Here is a 27,140-nt window from a genome sequence, read left to right as displayed (position 1 = left end):
ATTTCCACTGCATTTCAGCCCTGCCACAAAAGGACCAGCTGACATCATGTCAGTGATTCTCTCGTTAACACAGGTGAGTGTTGACGAGGACAAGGCTTGAGATCACTCTGTCATGCTGATTGAGGTCAAATAAGAAACTGGAAGCTTCAAAAGGAGGGTGGTGCTTGGAATCATTGTTCTTCCTCTGTCATCCATGGTTACCTACAAGGAAACACGTGAGGTCATCATTGCTTTGCACAAAAAGGGTCTTCACAGGCAAGGATATTGCTGCCAGTAAGATTGCACTTAAATCAACCATTTATCGGATGATCAAGAACTTCAAGGAGAACGGTTCAATTGTTGTGAAGAAGGCTTCAGGGCGCCCAAGAAAGTCCAGCAAGCTCCAGGACCGTCTCAAGTTGATTCAGCTGCGGGTTCGGGGCACCACAAGTACAGAGCTTGTTCAGGAATGGCAGCAGGCAGGTGTGAGTGCATCTTCACGCAAAGTGAGGCAAAGAATTTTGGAGGATGGCCTGATGTCAAGAAGGGCAGCAAAGAAGCCACTTCTCTCCAGGAAAAACATCAGGCACAGACTGACATTCTGCAAAATGTACAGGGATTGGACTGCTGAGGACTAGGGTAATAATTTTCTCTGATGAATCGCTTTTCCGATTGTTTGGGGCATCCGGAAAAAAGCTTGTCCGGAAAAGACAAGTTGAGCGCTACCATCAGTCCTGTGTCATGCTAACAGTAAAGCATCCTGAGACCATTCATGTCTGGGGTTGCTTCTCAGCCAAGGGAGTGGGCTCACTCACAATTTTGCCTGAGAACACCGCCATGAATAAAGAATGGTACCAACACATCCTCCAAGAGAGCAACTTCTCCCAACCATCCAGGAACAGTTTGGTGAAGAACAATGCCTTTTACAGGAGCACCTTGCCATAAGGCAAAAGTGATAACTAAGTTGCTCGGGGAACAAAACATCTATATTTTGGGTCCATGGCCAGGAAACTCCCCAGATCTTAATCCCATTGAGAACTTGTGGTCAATCCTCAAGAGGAGGGGTGGGACAAACAATAACCCACAAATTCTGACAAACTCCAAGCATTGATTATGCAAGAATGGGCTGCCATCAGTCAGGATGTGGCCCAGAAGTTAATTGACAGCATGCCGGGGCAGATTGCAGAGGTCTTGAAAAAGAAGGGTCAACACTGCAAATATTGACTCTTGTCATCAACTTCGTGTAATTGTCAATAAAAGCCTTTGACGCTTATGAAATGCTTGTAATTATACTTCAGTATTCCATTGTAACATCTGACAAAAATATCTAAAGACACTGAAGCAGCAAACTCTGTGGAAATTAATACATGTGTCATTCTCAAAACTTTTTGCCATGACAGTACATCTGTTTGTCACAACTACCTTAAAAAAGGTAGGGGCTTAGATCAGAAAACCAGTCAGTACCTGGTGTGACCATAATTTCCCTCATGCAGTGCTAAACATCCCCTTCGCAGTTGCTGGATAATAGCAAAACTTGGATCACGCTGTTGTACAAGTTGATCCAGAGTTTTCCAAACATACTAAATGGGTGACATGTCTGGTGAGTATGCAGTCTATGGAAGTACTTGGACATTTTCAGCTTCCAGGATTTGTTAACAGATCCTTGCAACCTGGGCCCGTGCATTATCATGCTGAAACATGAGTTGGAACACGCTGTCGACATGAGGTGATGGCGGCGGATGAATGGCACTAGATTTTTCCTCAGGATCTCGTTACGGTATCTCTGCACAACTTGCCATCAATAAAATGCAATTGTGTTAGTTGTCTATAGCTTATGCCTGCCCATACCATAAGCAAGACAAGCATTTGTGTAAGTTTATCGATAGCCTAGCATAGCATTATGTCCAGCTAGCAGCAGGAATCTTGGTCACGATAATCAGAAAAGCAATCAAATTAACCGTTTACCTTTGATGATCTTTGGATGTTTTCACTCACGAGACACAGCAAATGTTCCTTTTGTTTCATAAAGATTATTTTTATACCCAGAATACCGTCATTTGTTTGTCGCGTTATGTTCAGAAATCCACAGGAAAGAGCGGTTATGACAACGCAGACGGAAATTGCAAATAGTCTTCATAATGTCCACATAAACATGTCAAACGTTTTTTACAATCGTTCCTCAGATAGTTACTTACTCAATGTGATCCTTCATGCTCATTTTTCCAAATAAAAGCCTCAAACTATGTCTAAAGACTGTTGACACCTTAGGGAAGCCACGGAACAAAGGAATCTGGTTGATATCCCTTTAAATGGACAATAGGGAAGCATAAGAACAGAGAGATTTCAAAAACAGGGGCACTTCCTGATTGGATTTTCCTCAGGTTTTAGCCTGCATTGTCAGTTCTGTTTAACTCACAGACAAATTTGACAGTTGACAGTTTTGGAAACTTTAGAGTGTTTTATATCCTAATCTGTCAATTATATGCATATTCTAGCATCTGGTCCTGAGAAATAGGCCGTTTACTTTGGGAAAGTTATTTTTCCAAACATAACAATGGTGCCCCCTTGCGTCAAGAGGTTAAACACTTCTGGTTGCTCCAGGAAGCTTAGAATCAACACAGGTAGTCCTCGTGGTGGCCTAATGAATTGTCATCGAAGACAGGTTCATAAGGCATTCATAACTCACATAGGCTTCAGGTTGAATTTAGGGGAGCAGGCAATGTATTCCTATAGGGAGAGAAGTTATTGCAAACTGTTTGATGTAAACAACTTATTTGAACTGTTAAGGGTTAATGCCACACGGTCAAGGTTAGGCTTGCACAGATCGGGAGGACCTCAGAAATGTTCCTGTCGTCCAAATGTGCTTCTAACCCTAACGGTTCTCCCGCTGTCACCCAAAAGCACCTGAAATTTAGGGCCAGGCTTCATTTTGTGCCTACTTTTTTGCACGGTCACTGAATCCCGGTCAAGCGGGAGCTACGGTCAAGTGGGCATCTCGTTGAACTCGGCACAGCCTTGAGATTATGGTAATGCCATTGCAGGCTCTGTGTGTCTTTATGCCCCACACTGTGTCACTCCATCCTTGCTGTGTGTGTGTGTGTGTGTGTGTGTGTGTGTGTGTGTGTGTGTGTGTGTGTGTGTGTGTGTGTGTGTGTGTCTGTGTGTGTGTGTGTGAGTTTTTCTTTGACATCTGTTGGGAGAAATTACTGATTTACAGTTAATGAGGGTTGCCTAATCACACATAGTAAGTTTTGGAACGATCTGACCTTTTTAACCATTCAAAACAGTCCCTATGACCCCAATTTTCAGACAGGAAGCCGAAAGTGAACACATATCCTCCTTGGGGTAGGCTCTTACATAATATTTAGTTTTAAGTCTCTACGTTAAGAACTGACTGATTTACAGAGGGTTGAATGAGTGTGTGTGATTTCAGAAAATCACAGAAATCTCGCAGAGCTCCAAAAACCGCCTTAACGGTTTCGTCTGAACACGACACAACTGGATCTGTAAGTTTTTGGGGAAAAATACCAATTTCTTTGACCATCACCAATTGTAAAATGTCTCTTATATTACGATAGATAAATGGCTGATTCGTTTTTTCCTTACATCGTAGGTGAAGCGGTCAAATTATCGCTCTATTTTCATTTTGACCTTTAATCCCAGAAAAATGGTCCGGAATCAGAAGCACAAGCATTTCACTGCACTCGCATTAACATCTGCTAACCATGTGTATGTGACAAATAAAAATTGATTTGATTTGATTTAACTCAAAAAGTGTTACAGCCTCGATGCCATCTTGTTTCTGGGCTAACAGCCTATTAGTCCAAACCTATGCTCACCAAGTTTTGTCTTCGAAGTCGTTTCCATTTAGGAGAAATGGCCATGTCATGATTGGTGATGTTGTGTACATTTGCAACAAGATTCCATTCACCATCTGGTGGAATTTACCCGGACAGCAGAAAAATGAACAAAATTTGAACATTTTATAAAACGGAAACCGAATGTACGAGAGACTTCGTTTGAATACTTCCCAGAAGAACTGGCCCCGGTGCACGGCCTGCCGCTGTCCGCAAATTTTAGAAACATTCGCGGACGTCTAGTAAGGGACCGTACATTTGCAATATGGAGATTCTCATCTATCGTTCAGCATTTGTTGAAAAGTGCCCTTCATGAATGTAAGGGCCCACAGTTGACAGTGCATGTCAGATCAAAAACCAAGCCATGTGGTCGAAGGAATTGTCTGTGTCATACCTAAGAAAACTCTAGGCTGTAATTGCTGCCAAAGGTGCTTCAACAAAGTACTGGGTAAAGGGTCTAAATACCTTTGTAAATGTGATGTTTCAGTTTATTTTTAATAAATTAGCAAAAATGTATAAAAAAACGTTTTGATTTTATCAATTTTAGAATAAGGCTGTAACGTAACAAAATGTGAAAAAAGTCAAGGGGTCTTGTCACGACTTCCGCCGATGTTGGTCCCTCTCCTTGTTCGGGCGGCGTTCGGCGGTCGAAGTCGCCGACCTTCTAGCCATCGCTGATCCTCTTTTCATTTTCCTTTGGTTTTGTCTTGTCTTGTATCACACCTGGTTCCAATCCCATTCCTTACATGTTGTGTATTTAACCCTCTGTTTCCCCTCATTGTCCTTGTCGGTGATTGTTTGTTTGTAAGCATTGTGCAAGATATGTTCTGGTGTGCGACGGGTTTTGTACCCACTTGTATTATTTTGTATATTTTGGTCAGAGTTTTTGAGCACTTATTAAACTGCTCCGTTTTAGACCAAGTTCGATCTACTGCGCCTGACTTCCCTGCCACCAGCACGCACCCTTACAGAATCCCCGACCCAGAGCATGGAGTCAGCAGGAGCAGGTACCCTGGTTATAGAGGTGGAGGAACGCGTCCGGGAGCAAGCAGCAATGCTTCATCATAGTGGCATCGCCATGAACCGCGTTGTCCAGACTATGTACCGCTGGGAGATACAGGGAGTTCTTCCAGTGCCTCCACCAGCAAAACCGGGGTCTTCTCTGAGCGCCCCTTTTCCACCAGGTTCCAGTGGGATTCGTCTCTCTCTGCCCCAGGAGTACGACGGAGAGGCTGCGACCTGCCAGGGTTCCTGCTTCAACTGGAGCTATACCTTGCCACTGTCCACCCAGCTACATCGGGGCTTGAGAGGGTGTCCGCCCTGATCTTGTGCCTCACCGGGAAAGCCCTGGAGTGGGCCAACGCTGTGTGGAGAGAGGGAGATATGGCGTTGGACCAGTTTGAGGAGTTCACCTGCCGTTTCCAGGCAGTCTTCCACCACCCGCCCGAGGGTAGTGCCGAGGGTGAGCGCCTCTTCCATCTGAGGCAGGTGATGAGGAGCTCCCCAACGAGTTCACCCTGGAGTTTAGGACCCTGGTTGCCGGTGCGGGATGGAGCGACAGGGCCCTGATCGACCATTACCGCTGCAGTTTGCGCGAGGACGTCCATCGGGAGATGGCCTGCAGAGACACCAACCTTACACTCGACTAGCTGGTGGACTTGTCCATCCGGCTGGACAACCTGCTGGCTACCAGTGGACTTTCTGATCGGAGTCCGGTGGTTCCATCCTCCTGCACCCCCTCTCCGATACCCATGGAGCTGGGAGGGGCGGTGCGCAGGGAGACCGGAGGGGGTTCCCGCTCGTGCACTATCTGTGTCCGCAGAGGTCACACTGCCGGTCGGTGCCGGGTTGGTTCCTCTGGGGATTGAGGCAGCAGGCAGGGCGCTCTGGCGTCACCCCAGGTGAGCCGGCACCATTCTCACCCAGAGCCCTCTGTTGTGTTTGTCGTTTTCCCCGCATTCCTAGCATAAGGCGCTCGTTGATTCAGGCGCGGCTGGGAATTTTATTGACAGAGATTTAGCCCATAGTTTAGGGATCCTCATCATTCCAGTGGATGTGCCTTTCCCCGGTCACGCCTTAGATAGTCGACCATTAGGGTCAGGGTGGTTTAGGGAGGTCACGACTTCCGCCGAAGTTGGTCCCCCTCCTTGTTCGGGCAGCATTCGGCGTTCGAAGTCGCCGATCTTCTAGCCATCGCTGATCCTCTTTTCATTTTCCTTTGGTTTTTTCTTGTCTTGTGTATTTAACCCTCTGTTTCCCCTCATTGTCCTTGTTGGTGTTTGTTCGTAAGCATTGTGCAAGATATGTACCCACTTGTATTATTTTGTAAATGTTGGTTTTCAGAGTTTTTGAGCACTTATTAAACTGCTTCGTTTAATACCAAGTTCGATCTCCTGCGCCTGACTTCCCTGGCACCAGCACGCACCCTTACAGGTCTGAATACTTTCTGAAGGCACTGTGCATGTCTTTGAAAGGGTATACCAGGAAGAGTAGCTATTGAATGTACAAGAGCTAATGGGAATCCTAATAAACTAAACTAAACCACCCATTAGTAGTTAGGGACATCTGATACAGGGACATTTTCCAGCCCTGTGGAGGTAGAGGGGCTGCACAAACCCAGAGACAACCATTTGTATTTATTAAGGATTCCCATTAGCTGCTGTGGTCCATCTTAGAGCTCTCTTGAATTTTTTCAACATTTTGTTAAAAATTGCGCAACATTTCAACGTCCTGCTACTCATGCCAGGAATATAGTATATGCATATGATTAGTATGTGTGGATAGAAAACACTCTGAAGTTTCTAAAACGGGTTAAATCATGTCTGTGACTATAACAGAACGTGAATAGCAGGAAAAATCCCAAGAAAAACCTGTTCACAAAAAAAAAAGAAAATCCATCCGCCAGTCTCTGAATTGTCAATGGCAAGGGAAAATAGATAGCGGCCAGTTTACAGTTCCTACAGCTTCCACACGATCTCTCCAGTACTGGCAATTGGGTTGAAATCAACCCTTGGTGAAATGAGAAATAGGCACTTCCTGTCATTTATGGAAGAGACAATGTGGACCATGATTTCAAGAGTAGCTGCTATTGAATACAGATCGCCCCGTGATCAATTTGATCGATTATTAACGGTTACAAATACCTAAAGTTGGGTTACAAAAGTAGTTTGAAGTGTTTTGTCAAAGTTTATAGGCAACTTTTTTAATTTTAAAAAATGACGTTGCATTTTGGAAAGCAGTTTTTTCCTGGATCAGACGGGCTATATAAATGGACATTTTGGGTATACATGGACGGATTTAATCGAAAAAAAATACCCAATTGTGATGTTTATGGGACATATAGGAGTGCCAACAAAGGAGCTCGTCAAAAGTAATGAATGTTTTATATTTTATTTCTGCGTTTTGCGTAGTGCCGGCTACGCTAATTATTTTGTTTATGTCCCCTTCAGGTATTTCGGGGGGTTGCATGCTATCAGATAATAGCTTCTCATGCTTTGTTGGCTAGATTCACAACGAGTGTAGCTTTAATTCAGTACCCTGCATGTGTGTTTTATCGAGTACTATTAGCATTTGGCATTTCCATTTCCTGTTGGCCAGGTGAGACGCTAGCGTCTAAGAGGTTTTAAGGCAGTTATATAGAATTTAAAATATTACATGGCATTACATTTCATAATACTTTACCTAATACATTTAGTTTGTTCCCTCAGGCCACTACTCCACTATTACAAATTTCAAAACAACATCCATGTGTACATGTGTGTATAGTGCATGTCTTATCATGTGTGTCTGTACCTGAGTGTGTCTCTTCACAGTCCCCGCTGTTCCATAAGGTGTATTTGTATTTTTTTTTAAATCTGATTCTATTGCTTGCATCAGAATAAAATTCCATGTAGCCATGGCTCTATGTAGTACTGTGCGCCTTCCATAGTCTGTTCTTGACTTGGGGATTGTGGGGTATGCATGGGTGTCCGAGCTGTTTGTTAGTAGTTTAAACAAACACCTCGATGATTTCAGCATGTCAATTCTTCTTACAAAAACAAGTAGTGATGAAGTCAATCTCTCTTCCACTTCTTCCATAGCCAGGAGAGATTTACAAGTATATTAATAATGTTACCTCTCCATGTACATTTAGGGTCAACCGTTCTGCCCTGGTCTGACCATATGACTGAACAGTAGTCCAGGTGCTACAAAACTAGACTTGTCGGACCTGCCTTTGTTGTTAAAAAGGCTTTATTATGGACAGACTTCTCCCTAATTTAGTTACTGTTGTATCAACATGTTTTGACCATGACAGTTACAATCCAGGGTTACTCCAAGCAGTTCAGTAACCTCAACTTGCTCAATTTCCATATAATTTATTAGAAGATTTATTTGAGGTTTAGGGTTTAGTGAATAATTTGTCCCAAATTGTATGCTTTTAGTTTTAGAAATATTTAGGACTAACGTATTCCTTGCCACCCATTCTGAAACTAACTGCAGCTCATTGTTAAGTGTTGCAGTGATTTCACTCGCTGTAGTAGCTGACGTGTATAGTGTTCTCCACTACTGTCCCATCGATGTGGATAGGGGGTGCTCCCTCTGCTGTTTCCTGAAGTCCACGACCATCCCCTTTGTTTTGTTGACGTTGAGTCTGAAGTTGTTTTCCTGACACCACACTCCGAGGGCCCTCACCTCCTCCCTTTAGGCCGTCTTGTTGTTGTTGGTAATCAAGCCTCCCACTGTAGTGTCATCTGCAAACTTGATGATTGAGTTGGAGGCGTGCATGGCCACACAGTCATGCGTGAACAGGGAGTACAGGAGAGGGCTGAGAACGCACCCTTGTGGGGACCCAGTGTTGAGGATCAGGGGGAAGAGATGTTGTTTCCTACCCTCACCACCCGGGGAAGGCCCGTCAGAAAGTCCAGGACCCAGTTGCACAGGGTGGGGTCGAGACCCAGGCCCACATTTTGAGGGTACTATGGTGTTAAATGCTGAGCTGTAGTAGATGAACAGCATTCTTACATAGGTATTCCTCTTTTCCAGATGGGTTAGGGCAGTGTGCAGTGTGATTATGATTGCGTCATCTATGAACCTTTTGGGGCCGTAAGCAAATTGGAGTGGGTCTAGGGTGTTAGGTGGAGGTGATATGATCCTTGACTAGTCTCTCAAAGCACTTCATGATGAGGGAAGTGATTGCTAGGGGCAACTGTCATTTAGCTCAGTTACCTTATCTTTCTTGGGAACAGGAACAATGGTTGCCCTCTTGAAGCATGTGGGAACAGCAGACTGGGATAGGGATTGATTGAAAATGTCCGTAAACACACAAGGCAGCTGGTCTGCACATGCTCTGAGGACGGGATGCCGCCTGGGCCGGCAGCCTTGCGAGGGTTAACACATTTAAATGTTTTACTCACGTTTGCTGCGGTGAAGGAGAGTCCGCAGGTTTTGGTAGTGGTGGCCCTGTATTGTCTTCAAAGCGAGCGAAGAAGTTGTTCAGTTTGTCTCGGAGCAAGACATCGTGGTCCGCGACGGGGCTGGTTTTCTTTTTTTGCTCTCCCTTATGTAAGGAATTTTGATTTTTCCCATGTTTACTACAGTATGTATTGTAGACTGCACAGTTGCCTAATAAACAAATAAACACACTTTGTTAATAAAATAATGATAAAAATACTCTTTCAAAATGAAGATGGTGATTTAGTTATGGATCCATAACGAATTACTATGGGAATAAATATCACAGATTTACAGAAATATTGGAATATCAAAGTTGTATCATGAGTGCAAACACTTTAGAATCCTCCAATCCTGTAGCCTACTCCCGACCGTCACGTTATACATTGCCATATTTTCCATTCCATCCTTACTAAAACCCTGACGGTTTGTTTTTTTTCTGTATAGAAACACCATAATGTTAACCTCTGTAGTGCGGGGGTTTGGCTAGCTAGTATTCCGCTGATAAGGCAGCTTGCGAAATTCAAACATTTTTTTTTTAAATATGTAACTTTCACACATTAACAAGTCAAATACAGCAAATGAAAGATAAACATCTTGTTAACCCTTTCATGCGTGAGTTCCAAATATCTCTAACGGTCGCCCCAGCGTGAGTTTTTTTATGCACGTGATGTTAGAATGTCCTCTCCATTCCAGAATGTGATTGATACGTAACAGTACATTTTATCCGCGCTGCCCTCAAACTAAAGCACGCAGACTGTTTATATGTATAGGTTGTTTTAACTTCAATTTCAAATGATTTTCTAACAAGTTTTTATTTTCTAAAAACAGTTTGAATTTAGGTGTGTTCCGCCTCATTCATTCACATAAAAATAGTCATTTTTACTTTTGCGGATAATTACATTTTTGGGACATTTCTGACACGGACAAAATTCCCCAAGCACTTCCCAATTGTTTGTGCAGTTCACGTCTGCAGCTCATCTCCCGTCAGAACAGGATCTGCACACGTGTTCACATTTTCCATTCCACATTTCTATTGTAGCGTACTGCATGTATGGAGCATAATATATTTGTGTATATTCTTTATCACCGCGGACACGTGAGGTAACGTTGCTCATTGTATAACCTTTATGGTGTTATAGTCAATCGTGCTTATGTAGCCACATTCTTCTGTTAGCTCTGTAAAACAATGCTAAATGCGTCAGAGAAGTATTATCTTGTGTTGCATTTTGAAGCTACCATGGCCTAATGACTCCCAAGTGGCGCAGCGGTCTATGGCACTACATCTCAATGCTAGAGGCGTCACTACAGACTCCCTGGTTCAAATACAGGCTGCGTTTCTATCAAAGTAAGTGCCTTATTATGTTATAATAGTTATAATAATAGTTTCCGTATGCCGTTTCTGCTGTAGCTGTAGATCATAATATATTCCTTATAACTGCGGACACGTGAGGTAACGTTACACATTTTATAACCTTTGTGGTGTTCTTGTCAATCATGCTTACCTAGCTACATTATTCTATTAGCTCTGTAAAACAATGCTAGTTGCGTCAGAAAACTATTAGCTTGTGTTGTATTTTGAAGCTACCCTGGCCTTATGACTCCCAAGTAGCGCAGCGGTCTATGGCACTACAGACACCCTGGTTCAAATCCAGGCTGTATCACAACTGACTGTGATTGGGAGTCCCATAGTGCAGCGCACAATTGGCCCAGCGTTGTCCGAGTTTGGCCAGTGTAGGACATCATTGTAAATAATAATTTGTTCTTAAATTATTACTTGCCTAGTTAAATAAAATACAAATATGACCATGGTTTGTTTATTTGGTCTATTCAGCATAGCTCTGTTCTGCCCTGCCTTGTTGCCTTGTTGCCCCCTTGTGGAGCTCAAAAGTTTGTTTCTTACTGTTATAACTCAAATCTGTGATTTTGTCAATGCAATAAACTATTTTTTATAGCAGTGTTTATTATGTTACTTCTTTGTAGTATTGTTTTATTGCTATATCCTTGTATTGTATTCTAATGAATAATTCCTCTTTATTCTGTACTTTCAGAAACCAGAAACATTATTTGCCAATATCATAACTGGAGCTGGACATCTTTGGCGCTGAAGAATGAGGACAGCTTTTGTATGCTAACGTACACTCTTTAACAGTTTTACTGGATGAAAACACAGCAAGAAAACACATATGCCAATATGTAATAGTCATCTATTTTATTGCAGTATTGGTAGTTGGTTCAACAACTTGTTTTACTAGAGGACAAAAAACTGAATATGCATAACCCATATTTAATATGCATGCAGTGACTGAACAACAACTGCATTTCCACCCCCATCTCTAAAGGCATAGTATCATGGCAAGTCACATGTCAGGTCACCTGTCAGGTCAGTCAGTCACTTATTGCTGCAGATGCTGGAAGAGTGTGGGACTGCTGTACCAATTGTCCACGCACAAAGTGTGTCCCTTGCCGAGATGAGGAGCCAGCATGGTCATCACCACGGACCCGGACACCCCAAGCCCCTCATAATGTTGGATGTCAGTGGTGGACCCTGTGTAAGCCAGTATTCTCTTAGGGAGTTCTTCTTTACTATTCCAATGAGAAGGACTGTCACCAGGAAGGTATACATTTCACTAATTGTGGTTGTCACCCATTTAGCAAGTTTCCCCCTCACTCCTGTCTCTCTCTTCTCCTGTAGCTCTAAGGCATAGCGATTGGTCTCCTCAACTATGTCTCCCACCAGCTCCTCTGTCAGAAACAACTTAAAACCTGTTAAGGATATGGCAGACATACGCCCCCTTTGGAGAGATTGGGTACCCCTAGTAAACTGGAAAAAAAATCTGTCAAAAATTGCTAATATATGCAAATAAAATGCAAATTAATTAATATGCAAATTATTATTGGATAGAAAACACTCTAAAGATTCTAAAACCGTTGGAATTATGTCTGTAAGTATAGCAGAACTCACAGGGCAGGCATTCTTCCAAACTAGTTTTTGTGGCCATGAAAGTTGGAGCAACTTTGACGTCATGGCCCCCACCCTTCCCAACCAGCTATGATTCTGGGGACACTTTCTATCTCTTCCGCTAGATGTCCTCTTTCATTAGAGCTTCAAATCGTTCAAATCCCGCGAGAATTGACCCTATGGGAGTGAAATTAGTGCGTGCCACGAGAGAATAGGCTGTGCGTATGGGCGCGAATTGGTCCCAGCCATTCCTTTGTTTCCAGCACTCAAGAGAAGGGCAGACGATGGCCGATTGAATTGAAGTTTGTTTTGCACGTCTAAAACATCATAAAGCTTGCTTCTGCACTTAGTTTGACCTGTTTAGTCGACATATAATGTGTAATTTTGAAGTTTTGATGCGCAACTTATCCGGACCAGAGGACGTTTTGGGTGCATTTCAGCTGATGTTATTAGCAGTAGCTAATACAAAGACGCAAGACTTGAAACCAAACGATGTATTGGGTAAGTATGAAGCCTTCCAGAACATTCTGAACGAAGACCATCGAAGGTAAGGGAATATTTATGCTTAAATCTGTGTTTCTGTTGACTCCAACATTACGTGGAAATGTAGCTTGGAACTGAGCGCTGTCTCAGCATATGGAATAGTGTGCGATTTCTGTAACTTTAAAAATAAATCTAACACAGCGGTTGCATAAAGAAGCAGTGTATCTTTCTAACTATATGTAGAACATGTATATTTAGTCAAAGTTTATGATGTCTATTTACGTTATCTTGCCGCGCTACATAGATTTCCTGCGGGCATTTTTGAGTAATTTCTGAAGGTGAACTCACTGTAAATGGACATTTATGGATATAAATGGCATATTATTGAAAAAAAAAATATGTACTGTGTAATATGTCATATTACTGTCATCTGATGAAGATTTTCAAAAGGTTAGTGAGCGATTTATTTTTTAATCCTGCGTTTGTTGATTGCATGTTTTGGCTATTGAAATGAGCTGTGTCTGGTGGTGGTTTTACATATATATGTGCTATGTTTTCGCCGTAAAACATTTTAGAAATCTGACTTGCTGGCTAGATGAACAAGATGTTTATCTTTCATTTGAGCTATTGGACTTGTTAATGTGTGGAGGTTAAATATTTTTAAGAATATTTTTGCGTTCCATGCGCCACCGTTTCAGCTGAACGTGGGAGGGTTGATTCCCAATTGGGAACCAGTATCGTAGACAGGTTAAAGCACTCTGCCTCAGTTGGAAATGGCAAGGGGCATTGCACTCCAGACTGGGACTCATCAAAGCAAACAGCAGGGCCAGGAGGGGAGAAATGACTGGTGGCCTTCCAGCTACCACAGAACTCCTGTACTTTATCCACTGTCGGTCTGCCTCCATCACCACCAGCATCTTCAAAGGGAACTGGTACTTCCTCAATGGACAAGGGAAATTCAGATTCAGGGTTCTCAATGACAACAAGGTTGGGGGGCAGTTCCTCTGTCAGAATCTGATTCCTGACTTTCATACTCAGACTCATTGTCAGAATTTTAAAAAATCTCCAGAATTTCCACATTTGTGAGTTGTCTCCTTTTGAAAGACATTGTTAATGCTACAGCTTAGCTCACTAGCAACATACATAAACAACAACACTGAATGGCGCAGAGTGGGAGGTTATATGGTTGACTGCCAGCACGCGCCACTTGTATCAATAAATCACTATCAGAAAATGTTTTGTGTGGCAATTATTTGTGTATTTACGGTTTTATTCACATGTTTTCAATTCTAGGTGACAAATCATGCATTCCGATTCTTGCACAGATTGTAATGGGCACATATTATGTGTGTAAAATACTTATTTGAAGGTTGTACTGATTATGATGAGCTAAGCTAATTCCAGCTGTGTAGCCATGTTTGTTGACATACAATGCATTCTGGGATTCACGTCTGTTTGACCAAAGATGTTATAACAAAATGAGGTGAGTAAGAGTTCACACATTTTTTTGAGGACTTCCGGAAATTAATGATGGGATGTGAACGAGGTAGATGACACACCCCTTCAACATGCATACTATAAACAGACCAAACTCATCTCGTCTTCTCTTATTATCTTCGTTTTTTTTGAGGAATAAATGCATGGCTGCGCGCTGAAACTAATCGTCGGATTACTTTCGATTTCTATAAAGTGTTTTACCTAGTTATTTCGATCAATGGTGAGCTCACCCGTGATGTGATTAATTATATATTGCTATTAGCTAATTCATATTGTAGTTTATGTCAGCCGAGAGTTAGAAAATATGACTGCTTGTGTTGGGTCAATCTTTCCTCAGCGCTAGGACAAATGTAGCCTACATTTTTCCGGTTAGGATGATTGTGTTATGCTATATTTACTTCTGTGAATATCTGAACAATGCATCCAAAAATAAACTGCTGACATTCTGGACATAACTTTGTAAAGACTGTGTTTGTGTAAATAGTTTCTGAAAAAAGTGTGGTCAGCTCAAACGCTGATTGTTGCGTCATTCGAAACTGCCGTTCTAAACGAGCATTCTCAATGAGTGTTCTAAACACACGGGTGTGATCGTACGCTTCAGGGACCACTGTAGAACGATCACACCCGTGTGATGGTACGTGTGAAAGGGTTAATCTACCCATCGTGTCCGATTTCAAAAATGCTTTACAGCTAAAGCACAACATGTTAGATTACCGTCAAGTCGAAAAAACACAGCCATTTTTCCAGCCAAAGTTAGGAGTCACAAAAAGCAGAAATATAGATAAAATGAACCACTAACCTTTGAGGATATTCATCAGATGACACTCATATGACATCATGTTACACAATACATGTATGTTTAGTTTGATAATGTGCATATTTATATCCAAACATTTCAGTTTACATTGACGCCTTACGTGCAGTAATGTTTTGATTCCAAAACATCCTGTGATTTTGCCGAAAAGATACAAGTGTTATTCACTGAATTAAAGAGACTTCTCCTTAATACAACCACTGTGTCAGATTTCAAAAAAACTTTACGGAAAAAGCATAATCTGAAAACGGCGCTCAGAACCCAAAACAGCCAGAGGAATAGCCGCCATTTTGGAATCAACAAATTTAGAAACAACACCATAAATATTCACTTACGTTTGATGATCTTCATCAGAAGGCACTCCCAGGAATCCCAGTTCGACAATAAATGACTGATTTGTTCCATAAAGTTCCATCATTTATGTCCAAAAAGCCACTTGTTGGTAGCGTGTTCAGCCCAGTAATCCATCTTCATGAGGAGCGAGCATTTCATCCAGACAAAAACTTGAAAAGTTCTGTTACTGTCTTTTAGAAACATGTCAAACAATGTATGGAATCAATCGTTAGGATGTTTTTAACATAAAACATCAATAATGTTCCAACCGGAGAATTCCTTTGTCTTCAGAAAAAGCACTGGAACGCGAGGTAACTCTGTCAGGAGCACGTGTCATGAGACCAAGGCTCTCTGCCAGACCACTGACTCAAAGAGGTCTCATGAGCCCCTCCTTTATAGTAGGATCCTCATTCAAGTTTCAAAAGACAGTTGTCCTAGGAAGTGCAACCTCATCCATATCTCAATGTGTACTCGGTAGGCCAAGCTTTAAAAAACAAACCTCAGATGTCCCACTTCCTGGTTGGATTTTTCTCAGGTTTTTGCCTGCCATATAAGTTTTCTTATACTCACAGACATCATTCAAACAGTTTTAGAAACTTGAGAGTGTTCCTATCCAATACTAATAATAATATATATATATATATATATATATATATATATATATATATATATATATATATATGTATGCATCTGGGACATAGTAGGAGGCAGTTCACTCTGGGCACTCTATTCATCCAAAAGTGAAAATGCTGCCCCCTATCCCAAAAAGGTTAATCAAAATATTTAAGACACCTTTCTTAAAATCAATCCCATATACTATGTTATTACAAAAAAAGGTTTTAAATTCTCTGGTAATGCCGATACAGAATACTATCAAAAGCTTCTCAAAGATTCTCTCTGGTGGTCAAACTAGCAATAACTTGCATTAACAGAAAAAATGGCTGACAAATAGATAATGTGCCACAGAATGCTGCAGCAGCCCGCAAGTTGTGCAAGCCACAACTTTTAAAGGAGGAGCCACTGTGGGGGTGGTGTACAGAAGATAGCCCTATTTGGTAAAAGACCAAGTCCATATTATGTCAAGACAGCTTAAATAAGCAAAGAGAAATGACAGTCCATCATTACTTTAAGGCATGAAGGTAGGTCAATACGGAAGATTTCAATAACTTTGAAAGCGCTATAATGAAACCTGCTCTCATGAGGACCGCCACAGTAAAGGTCGACCCAGAGTTACCTCTGCTGTAGAGTATAATTTCATTAGAGTTACCAGCCTCAGAAATTGCAGCGCACATAAATGCTTCACCGAGTTCACCGATGACTGTAAATTTGAGGTTTTTGGTTCCAACTGTTGTGTCTTTGTGAGACGCAGAGTAGGTGATCAGATGATCTATGCATGTGTGGGTTTCACAGTGAAGCATGGAGGAGGAGGTGTGATGGTGTGGGTGTGCTTTGCTGGTGACACTATCTGTGATTTATTCATGATACAAGGCAAGCTTAATCTGCATGGCTACCACAGCTTTCTGCAGCGATATGCCATCCTTCTGGCTTAGTGGGACTATTATTTGTTTTTCAACAGGACAATGACCCAACACACCTCCAGGCTGTGTAAGGGCTATTTAACCAAGAAGGAGAGTGATGGAGAACTGCATCAGATGGCCTGGACTCCACAATCACCTGACCTCAAACCAATTGAGATGGTTTGGGATGAGTTGGATCACAGAGTTAAGGAAAAGCATTCAACAAGTGCTCAGCATGTGTAGGAACTCCTTCAAGACTGTCAGAAATGCATTCCAGGTGAAGCTGGTTGAGAGACTACCAATAGTGTGCAAAGCTGTCATCAAGGCAAAGGGTGGGTACTTTGAAGAATCTCAAATATAAAATATACTTTGATTTGTTTAACACTTTTTTGGTTAGTACTTGATTCCATATGTGTAATTTCATAGTTTTGATGTATTCACTATTATTCTACAATGTAGAAAATATTGAAAATAAAGAAAAATCCTTGAATGAGTAGGTGTGGCAAACTTTTTACAGGTACTGTGTATTCTTTTAAATACTTTATTGACAAAAGTATTCAGACCTTTTGCTATGAGACTCGAAATTGAGCTCAGGTGCATTCTATTTCCGTTGATCATCCTTGAGATGGTTCAACAACTTGATTGGAGTCCACCTGTAGTAAATTCAATTGATTGGACATGATTTAGAAAGGCACACATCTGTCTGTATAAGGTCCCACAGTTCACAGTCCATGTCAGAGCAAAAATCAAGCCATGTGGTCTTAGGAATTGTCAGTAGAGCTCCATGACCGGATTGTGTCGAGGCACAGATTTGGTCAAGGGTACCAAAAACTGTCTGCAGCATTGAAGGTCCCCAAGATCACTGTGGCCTCCATCATTCTTAAATGGAAAAAGTTTGGAACCACCAAGACTCTTTCTAGAGCTGGCTGCCCGGCCAAACTGAGCAATCGGGGAAGAAGGGCCTCGGTCAGGGAGGTAACCAAGAACCCGATGGTCACTCTAACAGAGCTCCAGAGTTATTTTGTGGAGATGGGAGGACCTTCCAGAAGAACAACCATCTCTGCTGCACTCCACCAATCAGGCGTTTATGGTAGAGTGGCCACTTCTCAGTTAAAGGCACATGACAGCCCGCTCTGGTTTGATGAAATCAATATTTAACTCTTTGGTCTGAATTCCAAGCATCATGTCTTGTGGAAACCTGGCATAATCTCTACCGTGAAGCATGGTGGGACAGCATCATGCTGTGGAGATGTTTTTCAGTGGCAGGGACCAGGAGACTAGTCAAGGGAAAGAAGAACGGAGCAATTGATGAAAACATGCTCCAGAGAGCTCAGGACCTCAGACTGGGGCAAATGTTTAACTTTCAACAACTGTAAGCACACAGCCAAAACAAGTCAGAAGTGGCTTCTGGACAAGTCTCTCCCAACCAGTGCCCGGACTTGAACCCAATCGAACATCTCTAGAGAGATCTGAAAATAGCTGTGCAGCGATGCTCCCTATCCAACATGAAAGCTTGAGGGGATCTGCAGAGATGAACTGGAGAAACTCCCCAAATACTGGTGTGCCAAGCTTGTAAATTCTAAAAAACAGTTTTTGCTTTGTTATTATGGGGTATTGTGTGTAGATTGATGAGGGGAAACAACTATTTAATCCATTGTAAAATAAGGCTGTAATGTAACAATATTTTCACAAGTCAAGGAGTCTGAAATATTTCTGAATGCACTGTAAATCACCAAGAAAATATACCTCTCTGTTGACATCACATACATTATCAAGCATTTCACACATTTTCCAGATACTGACTTTTAGCACTTTGTGGTCTACAGCAGCTTCCCAACAGAAGGGGCTTTAGGTGAGGCTTTACCACCGTATCATCAAAGGTATTATCTAAGTGAGTGTCAGAGATTGTCAAAATATGAATGTTATCTGTTTTTAGAAAATTATTGATTTCATTAACCTTGTTTCTTAAGCTACATATGTTAACTTGGACTATTTTTAACACTTTCTGGGATTGTTTTCATTGCTTTACTGGGAAGCTTAGCAGAAGTATATATGCTCATGTTATTTATGTTATTGCAGGGTGAGCTGCACATAGTTGATTTCCTATTTGGGCACACTGCCTCAGTGCTAACAGTATAACTTTGGTTCATAGTCACATGATTATTGCATGCAATAGCAGTAGAATCAGCAGAGGCATTCAGGGCATTTAGGGGGACTCACATGAGGTTAGTTACATTGTGTCTTCCAATGCCCCAGAAATAATGTACATTTGCTGAAGCATTATGGCAACTCAGCGACACAATGGTAGGGATTAACTGAGCTGGGTCATTGATAAGTCATTATCTCAACGCAGCCTTATATTGCTGTGAAAGGATCCAGGGACACAAAGGATTTGGGTGAATCACATCCAAAGGATTTGGGTGAATCATAATTGTCAATAAATGTTACATCCACAGATCTGCAGCAGTCTCCTAGCCAGTTATGGAGGGTTAAAAGTCTGCTGAAATGTTAAATGCCACGATTTAGGGAGGGCACAGGACCTGATGTCATGGGGCATTTGTTGGTGTCAAGCAGAGAACCAATCAGTTCTTTAAAATCCATCTTCAGCTGTCCTGAGCTGCCCTTCATAATGTCATTGAATCCCACATGAACTATGAGAGATTCAGATTTAAAATGTTTGGCAAAAGCTTATTGATGTCCTGTACTCATGCTCCTGGATGGAACAACTTTTTTGCTCCAGGGACTGAGATATTTCTCACCATTGAACTGCCCAATACAACGGCCAGAGTTTTTTATTATCCAATATGCAGCAGACCTGAGAACTATAGTTTTAACTATGCTTTGTGGAATGTAATTATTTTTCCAGGGGAAAAAATAGTTACTTCGGAGGTGACAACAACTATTTGGATACAGATCCCCAAAAATTACTACTTTTCAAAACTATTTGAATACAAATCTCAGAAAGTAACTTAATTATTTCTTTCAATACTTTAATACGGATCTCAGGTAGTGACAACTTTTCTAAACTATTTGAATACAGTTCTCAGAAAGTAACTTAATTATTTTTGTAAATATATAAATACAGATCTCATGAAGTAACAACTTAGCCAATCCAATAGTGTCAGATGTCTTCAACTAATGGTAGGGCTATATTTGGAACTGCATGTTGAAGATAAAAATATAATGAATAGAGAACACACATTCTCCTATAATATTCCAATCTATCTGATGACTGTCTACAGGATACATTTCCAGCTGAAAATGTTGTAAATGTCCATTCTCCTGAATATCCATTGCCCCAGGTGTACATAATCAAGTGAAACCAATTTACCAACTATATTTTGTAGAAATAAGTTGTGACGCTCAACTACTGTATGACTGAAAAATGTCACTGAAAAGATCGAAAACTGCAATTAAGTTGATGATACCTGAAAATACTGCAGAGTAATTCAAAGCCATTTGCGAACAGCAAGTTGGATGCTGAGCAAAAACAACTTCAAACCTCTTTGTCCATCTGAGGGTAAATGGTCTTGTTTCAAACACACACTATACCATCTTTAAAGGGATAGTTTACTAAGAATACAAACGAACATGATGTTCCACCTACCTGGGCTGAAGTTGATTCAGTAAACGCAGTTTTGGGATATTTAGTTTCCTTTCGACACTTAAAATAAATGTTGTGTGTTTCTCAAAATGCATACTACCATGCTCCGAGCACGCTAATTGGAGTATGTGAGGGTCGGAGTATGACTTCAAATCAAGGCATGCAAAATGGTGAACGGAGGGCACTTTTCGAATGCGTACGGTATTTGTAAATATTTTGAAACTGTCACATGGAATGACACTAGAGAGACGAAGCAGGTACGGGGAGTCAAACATTTAACAAAGAACGGACATGGAACGAGACAGGAACTGCGTCAGCAAACGAGCAACACAAACAAAAAACGATCAATGCAGAAGTGGGGAACAGAACTGGGGAACTGACAAATATAGGGGAGGTAATAACAGGTGATGAGTGAGTCCAATATCGCTGATGTGCGTGATGAGGGAAGGAAAGTATGCGTAATGGATGACAGGAGTGTGTGATGCAGGGCAGCCGGGCGCCCCCAAGTGCAAGGGGGGGAAGAGCGGGAGCAGACGTAACAGTACCCCCCCCCCCCCCCCCCTACGGGCACCACCCGGTGTCCCACCTGGGCAAACCGGCCGGGACATGGGCGCTGGGCAAGCCGTCAGGGGCTTGGAAGCCCAACGAACCGGCAGGAGCCTAAGAGCCTGGTGTGCCGGCTGAGGCACGGAAGCCCGACAATCCGGCTGTGGCAAGACTCCTGTCGATCCCGCTGCAGAGAGGGAGTCCGAAGTTCAGGTGGAGTGTGACGTGGGATGGGAAGCCGCCGAGACAACCGAGGCAAGGAAACCTCTCGAGCCAGCCAGGGTATGAAAGCCCGACGGGCTGGCTTAGGCACCCCCGGTTCCATCGGCGGCGGAATCCACCCCGACGTCACCAACAAAACAAAAAACATAAAAAAACAACTCCTAGACCGGCTGGGCGAACAAGAATTTACGATCCGGCTGAGGCCCGATGTGGGATGGGTGCCATCCAAGCCAACCGGGGCAAGGAAACCTCTCGTGCCAGCTAGGGCGTGGAAACCCGATGAGCTGGCTAGGTACTCCCGGTTACATCGGTGGTGACCCAGAGCCGATGCCACCATACCAACCAGAACGCCAGTACTCCCCGATGCTTCATGTGATGGCTTCTGGATTCTGTCACATGGAATGACGCTGGAGAGACGAAGCAGGTTTACCTGCCTACGTGCCTTATATTGCAAGCCCATAATAATTCAATTGGAGTAGCCAGATAGCCATGAATAATTGTTAGCTAGCTACCCACAAATAATTGACATCTATCTTGCATGACATTCGTTTTAGGTCATTTTTACCTGTTAAACTATTTGCTTAGCTACAATGCATTCGGAAAGTATTCAGACCCCTTGACTTTTTCCACATTTTGTTACGTTACAGTTTTATTATAAAATGTATTAAAACTTTTTTTCTTTCATCAATCAACACACAAAACCACATACTGACAAAGCAAAAACAGTTTTGGGGATATGCTTGTAAATTTCTAAAAATGTAAAACCTGAAACATTACATTTATATACGTTTTCAGACCCTTTATTCAGGACTTGACTCACCTTTGGCAGCGATTGCAGCTTTGAGTCTTCTTGGGTATGTTTGGCAACCTGAATTTGGGGAATTTCTCCCATTCTTCTCTGCAGATCCTCTAGATCTCGGTCAGATTGGATGGAGACCATCACTGCACAGCTATTTTCAGGTCTCTCCAGAGGTTTGACCGGGTTCAGGCTCTGGTTGGGCCACTCGAGGACATCCCGAAGACACTCCTGCATTGTCTTGGCTGTGTGCTTAGAGTCGATGTCCTGTTGGAAGGTAAACCTTCGCCCCAGTCTGAGGTCCTGAGTGCTCTGGAGCAAGTGTTCATCAAGTATCTCTCTGTACTTTGCTAGATTAATGTTTCCCTCGATCCTGACTACTCTCTCAATCCTTGCCACTGAAAAACATTCCAACAGCATGATGCTGCCAACACCATGCTTCACCGTAGGAATGGTGCCAGGTTTCCTTGACGTGATGCTTAGTATTCAGACCAAAGTGTTCAATCTTGGTTTCATCAGACTAGAGAATCTTTCTTCTCATGGTCTGAGAGTCCTTTAGGTGCCTCTTGGCAAACTCATGTGCCTATTACTGAGAAGTGGCTTCCGTCTGGCCACTCTACCATAAAGGCCTGATTGGCGGAGTGCTGCAGCGATAGTTGTCCTTCTGGTAGGTTCTCCCATTACCACAGAGGAACTCTAGAACTCTGCCAGAGTGACCATCGGGTTATTGGTCACGTCCCTGACCAAGGGCCTTCTGCCCCGATTGCTCACTTTGGCTGGGCGGCCAGCTCTAGGAAGAATCTTGGCAGTTCCAAACTTCTTCCATTTAAGAATGATGGAGGCCACTGTGTTTTTGGTGACCTTAAAATAAATGTTTTGGTACCCTTCCCCAGACCTGAGCTCAATTTCGAGTCTCATAGCAAACAGTCTGAATACTTATATCTGTAAGGTATTTGTTTTTTGTATACATTTGCAAAAATGTTCACTTTCTATTTATGGGGTATTGTGTGTAGATTGATGAGGTAAACAAATAATTGCATCAATTTTAGAATAAGGCTGTAACGTAATAAAATGTGGAAAAATCAAGGGGTCTGAATACTTTCCGAATGCACCATACATTATTACGATTCACATATAGCTAGCTGATAGTTTTGAAGTAAAACGGTTGCTTTGTGTATATCTTGTTTTGTCTTTATTACCATTGTTGTCCTGGCTGGAAGACGGTTCAGTGAATGGGTACATCCATAGCCCTATAGACTCACTAACTGGCTAGGTAGCTAGCCATGAAGAATTTGTAGTTATCCACAAACAATATACATCTAACTTGCATAAAATTAGTTTTAGGTCATTTTTGCCTGTTTACCTAGATGGCTAGCTAGATTATTACAATTCACATATATAGCTGATAATTATATATTTGCCTTGTTTCGTCAATTGTTGCCATTGTCCTGGTTGGAAGAAGGTTCAGTTAATGTGGAGGTGAAGGGTGAGGTAATATTGCGAGTGATTCATGTTTTATACATTTTCCACACATAGTCAAAAATGTAATTCGGCCACTTAGGAACATTCACCTTCTTCTTGGTAAGCAACTCCAGTGTATATTTGACCTTGTGTTTAAGGTTATTGTCATGCTGAAAGGTGAATTTGTCTTCCAGTGTCCTGTGGAAACCAGACTGAACCAGGTTTTCCTCTAGGATTTTGCCTGTGCTTAGATCCATTCCATTTATTTTTTATCCTTATCATGTTAAATAAATAATGTTTTGGTTTTCAAATAACTTGCATATATTCAAATACCTTTTAAATATTATTTGGTTTTCTGATAGGTATTCAAAATAATTTCAAATATGATTTGTTCTTCTGAGATCTGTATTTGAATATGAAAGAAAATAGTTTTCTTTATGTTTCAATTTGACTACTTTGAGTATGTGAAAAACTGGTATTTTCTATTTTCTGCCCAGCTCTAATATACAGTCACACATTACAAATAAACTATATTATTTAGTTGAACCCTATTAATTTCCAGATTGCTAGTAAGGTGGTTAGTTATGTACTACTTATGACTCAGTTGTTTCTAGATATCAGAAAAGGCTATAACTAATACCTGTTATTAGTAGCTATATAACATTGTTTGTCCCCTGTAATTATAATTTAGTATTTCCACTGTAATGTAAAATATATGGTACTTAAACTGAACACTGTCTGAAAAATCAGACTGCTACAGCACAATCAACTTTAATATTAATGTAAAACCTAGGTAAATTGCAGACTGTGAAATGAAGAAACGTGACCAATATGTAACACAATTACCTACTTAACATAACTTGATTTACCTTGACAATATCAGGCTTAATTAAAATTTCTAGTGAATTTCTAAACAATCTAAACTTTTAAAAAGAGATAATAATGATGAGTGAGAAACCTACACAATGTAAAATATCATACCCCAAAGACAGGCTAACCTCTCACCATTACCAACAACAGGGGAGGATAGCATGCATTGGGGGTATGATCTTTGACCCTCTGTAACTTTCTCACTCATCATTATTCACAGTTCATTCAAGATTATCCGTAATCATGGTACAATCCAGAGTAATGTAGATGTGTTTAGAAACATATTCCATTCTTATTTAAAGTGACTCCAAAATGAAACAATACATTATTTAATTCTTATGGCTGGGGGGCAGTATTGAGTAGCTTGGATGAATAAGGTGCCTAGAGGTGCCCAGAGTAAACTGCCTGCCCCTCAGTCCCAGTTGCCAATATATGCATATTATTGGTATATTTGGATAGAAAACACTCTGTGTTTCTGAAACTGTTTGAATGATGTCCGTGAATAAAACAGAACACATATAGCAGGCAAAAACCTGAGAAAAAATCCAACCAGGAAGTGGGAAATCTGAGGTTGGTCGATTTTCAACTCAGCCCCTATCGAAGATACAGTGGGATATTGGTCACCGTGCACTTCCTAAGGCTTCCACTAGATGTCAACCGTCTTTATAAACTTGTGTGATGCTTCTACTGTGAAGTGGGGCCGAATGAGAACTGAATGAGTCAGCGGTCTGGCAGCAGTCACGCACTGGTCATGCGCGTTTCACATGAGAGGTATCTCCGTTCCTTTGCTTTTCTGAAGACAAAGGAATTCTCCGGTTGGACTATTATTGAAGATTTATGTTAAAAACATCATAAAGATTGATTCCATACATTGTTTGACAAGTTTCTACGGTCTGTAACGGAACTTTTTGACATTTCTAGTCTGCAACTAGTGAATGTGCTTTGTGAGTTTTGATTTGTTTACCAAACGCACTCACAAAAGTAGCTATTTGGACATAAATGATGGACATTATCGAACAAATCAAACATTTATTGTGGAACTGGGATTCCTGGGAGTGCATTCTGATGAAGATCACCAAAGGTAAGTGAATATTTATAATGTTATGTCTGACTTCTGTTGACTCCAACATGACGGATATATCGCCAAACCCACTGGCTCCATGTCACCTACAAGACCCTGCTAGGTAAAGTCCCCCCTTATCTCAGCTTGCTGGTGTTTCATAGCATCACCCACCTGTAGCACGCGCTCCAGCAGGTATATCTCTCTGGTCACCCCCAAAACCAATTATTTCTTTGGCCGCCTTTCCTTCCAGTTCTCTGCTGCCAATGACTGGAACGAACTACAAAAACCTCTGAAACTAGAAACACTTATCTCCCTCACTAGCTTTAAGCACCAGCTGTCAGAGCAGCTCACAGATTACTGCACCTGTCCATAGCCCATCTATACTTTAGCCCAATCAACTACCTCTTTCCCTACTGTATTTATTTTATTTATTTATCTATTTTGCTCCTTTGCACCCCATTATTTTTATTTCTACTTTGCACATTCTTCCACTGCAAATCTACCATTCCAGTGTTTTACTTGCTATATTGTATTTACTTTGCCACCATGGCCTTTTTTTTGCCTTTACCTCCCTTATCTCAACTCATTTGCTCACATTGTATATAGACTTGTTTCTAATGTATTATTGACTGTATATTTGTTTTACTCCATGTGTAACTCTGTGTTGTTGTATGTGTCGAACTGCTTTGTTTTTTCTTGGCCAGGTCGCAATTGTAAATGAGAACTTGTTCTCAACTTGCCTACCTGGTTAAATAAAGGTGAAATAAATAAATAAATAAAAACATGTATTTGTTCTCTGAGCGCGGTTCTCAGATTATTGCACGGTTTGCTTTTCCTTAAAACCGTTTTGAAATCTGACACAGCGGTTGAATTAAGGAGAAGTATGTCTTTAATTCCATGTATAACAATTGTATTTTCATCAACATTTATGATGAGTATTTCTCTAAATTGATGTGGCTCTCTGCAAATTGACCGGATGTTTTTGGACCTACTGAATATAACGCGCCCAATGTATAGTGCGATTTTTTTATATAAATATGAACTTTACAGAACAAAACATACATGTATTGTGTAACATGAAATCAAATGAGTGTCATCTGATGAAGACCATCAAAGGTTAGTGATTAATTCTATCGCTATTTCTGCTTTTTGTGACTCCACTCTTTGGCTGGAAAAATGGCTGTGTGTGTTTTTGTGACTTGGCTCTGACCTAACTTAATCATTTGTGGTGCTTTCGCTGTAAAGCCTATTTGAAATCGGACACTGTGGTGGGATTAACAACAAGATTACCTTTAAAATTGTATAAGATACATGTACTGTATGTTTGAGGAATTTTATTTATGAGACTTCTGTTGTTTTGAATTTGGCGCCCTGCACTTTCACTGGCTGTTGTCATATCAATCCCGTTAACGGGATTTCAGCCCTAAGAAGTTTTAACATTAATTTCTATTGGGTACAAATTTATCTGGAACACAACCAAAACAAACTGCCAATGCATTCAATAAGTTTGTAGAGTCACAAGCTTGATGTAGTCATTGCGTGCTAGGAATATGGGACCAAAAACTATTGCTATTTTATTTATAAAATCTTTAGTGGTGTCAATTTTGACCTTTTTGAGAAAAAAACTAAATATCTTTCTATGAACAAATTGTATTAGTATTAATGAATATCATTTCCAAATTGTTTGGATCATACAATACAGTAGC

The 27,140-nt window shown here is 41.4% G+C and overlaps 1 long non-coding RNA gene across 3 annotated transcripts in view; it reads left to right on the top strand.

Moving 5' to 3' along the window:
- LOC149985143 (uncharacterized) overlaps window positions 1–27,140 on the top strand; it is a 365,461-nt gene that overhangs the window by 207,053 nt on the left and 131,268 nt on the right. The window lies entirely within an intron of this gene.

The sequence above is a fragment of the Oncorhynchus mykiss genome, chromosome 2 (assembly GCF_057628025.1).
Source record: "Oncorhynchus mykiss isolate SJ-2025 chromosome 2, ASM5762802v1, whole genome shotgun sequence".
Taxonomy (NCBI): Eukaryota; Metazoa; Chordata; class Actinopteri; order Salmoniformes; family Salmonidae; genus Oncorhynchus; species Oncorhynchus mykiss.
This window is presented reverse-complemented; position numbering and strand designations above follow the sequence as displayed.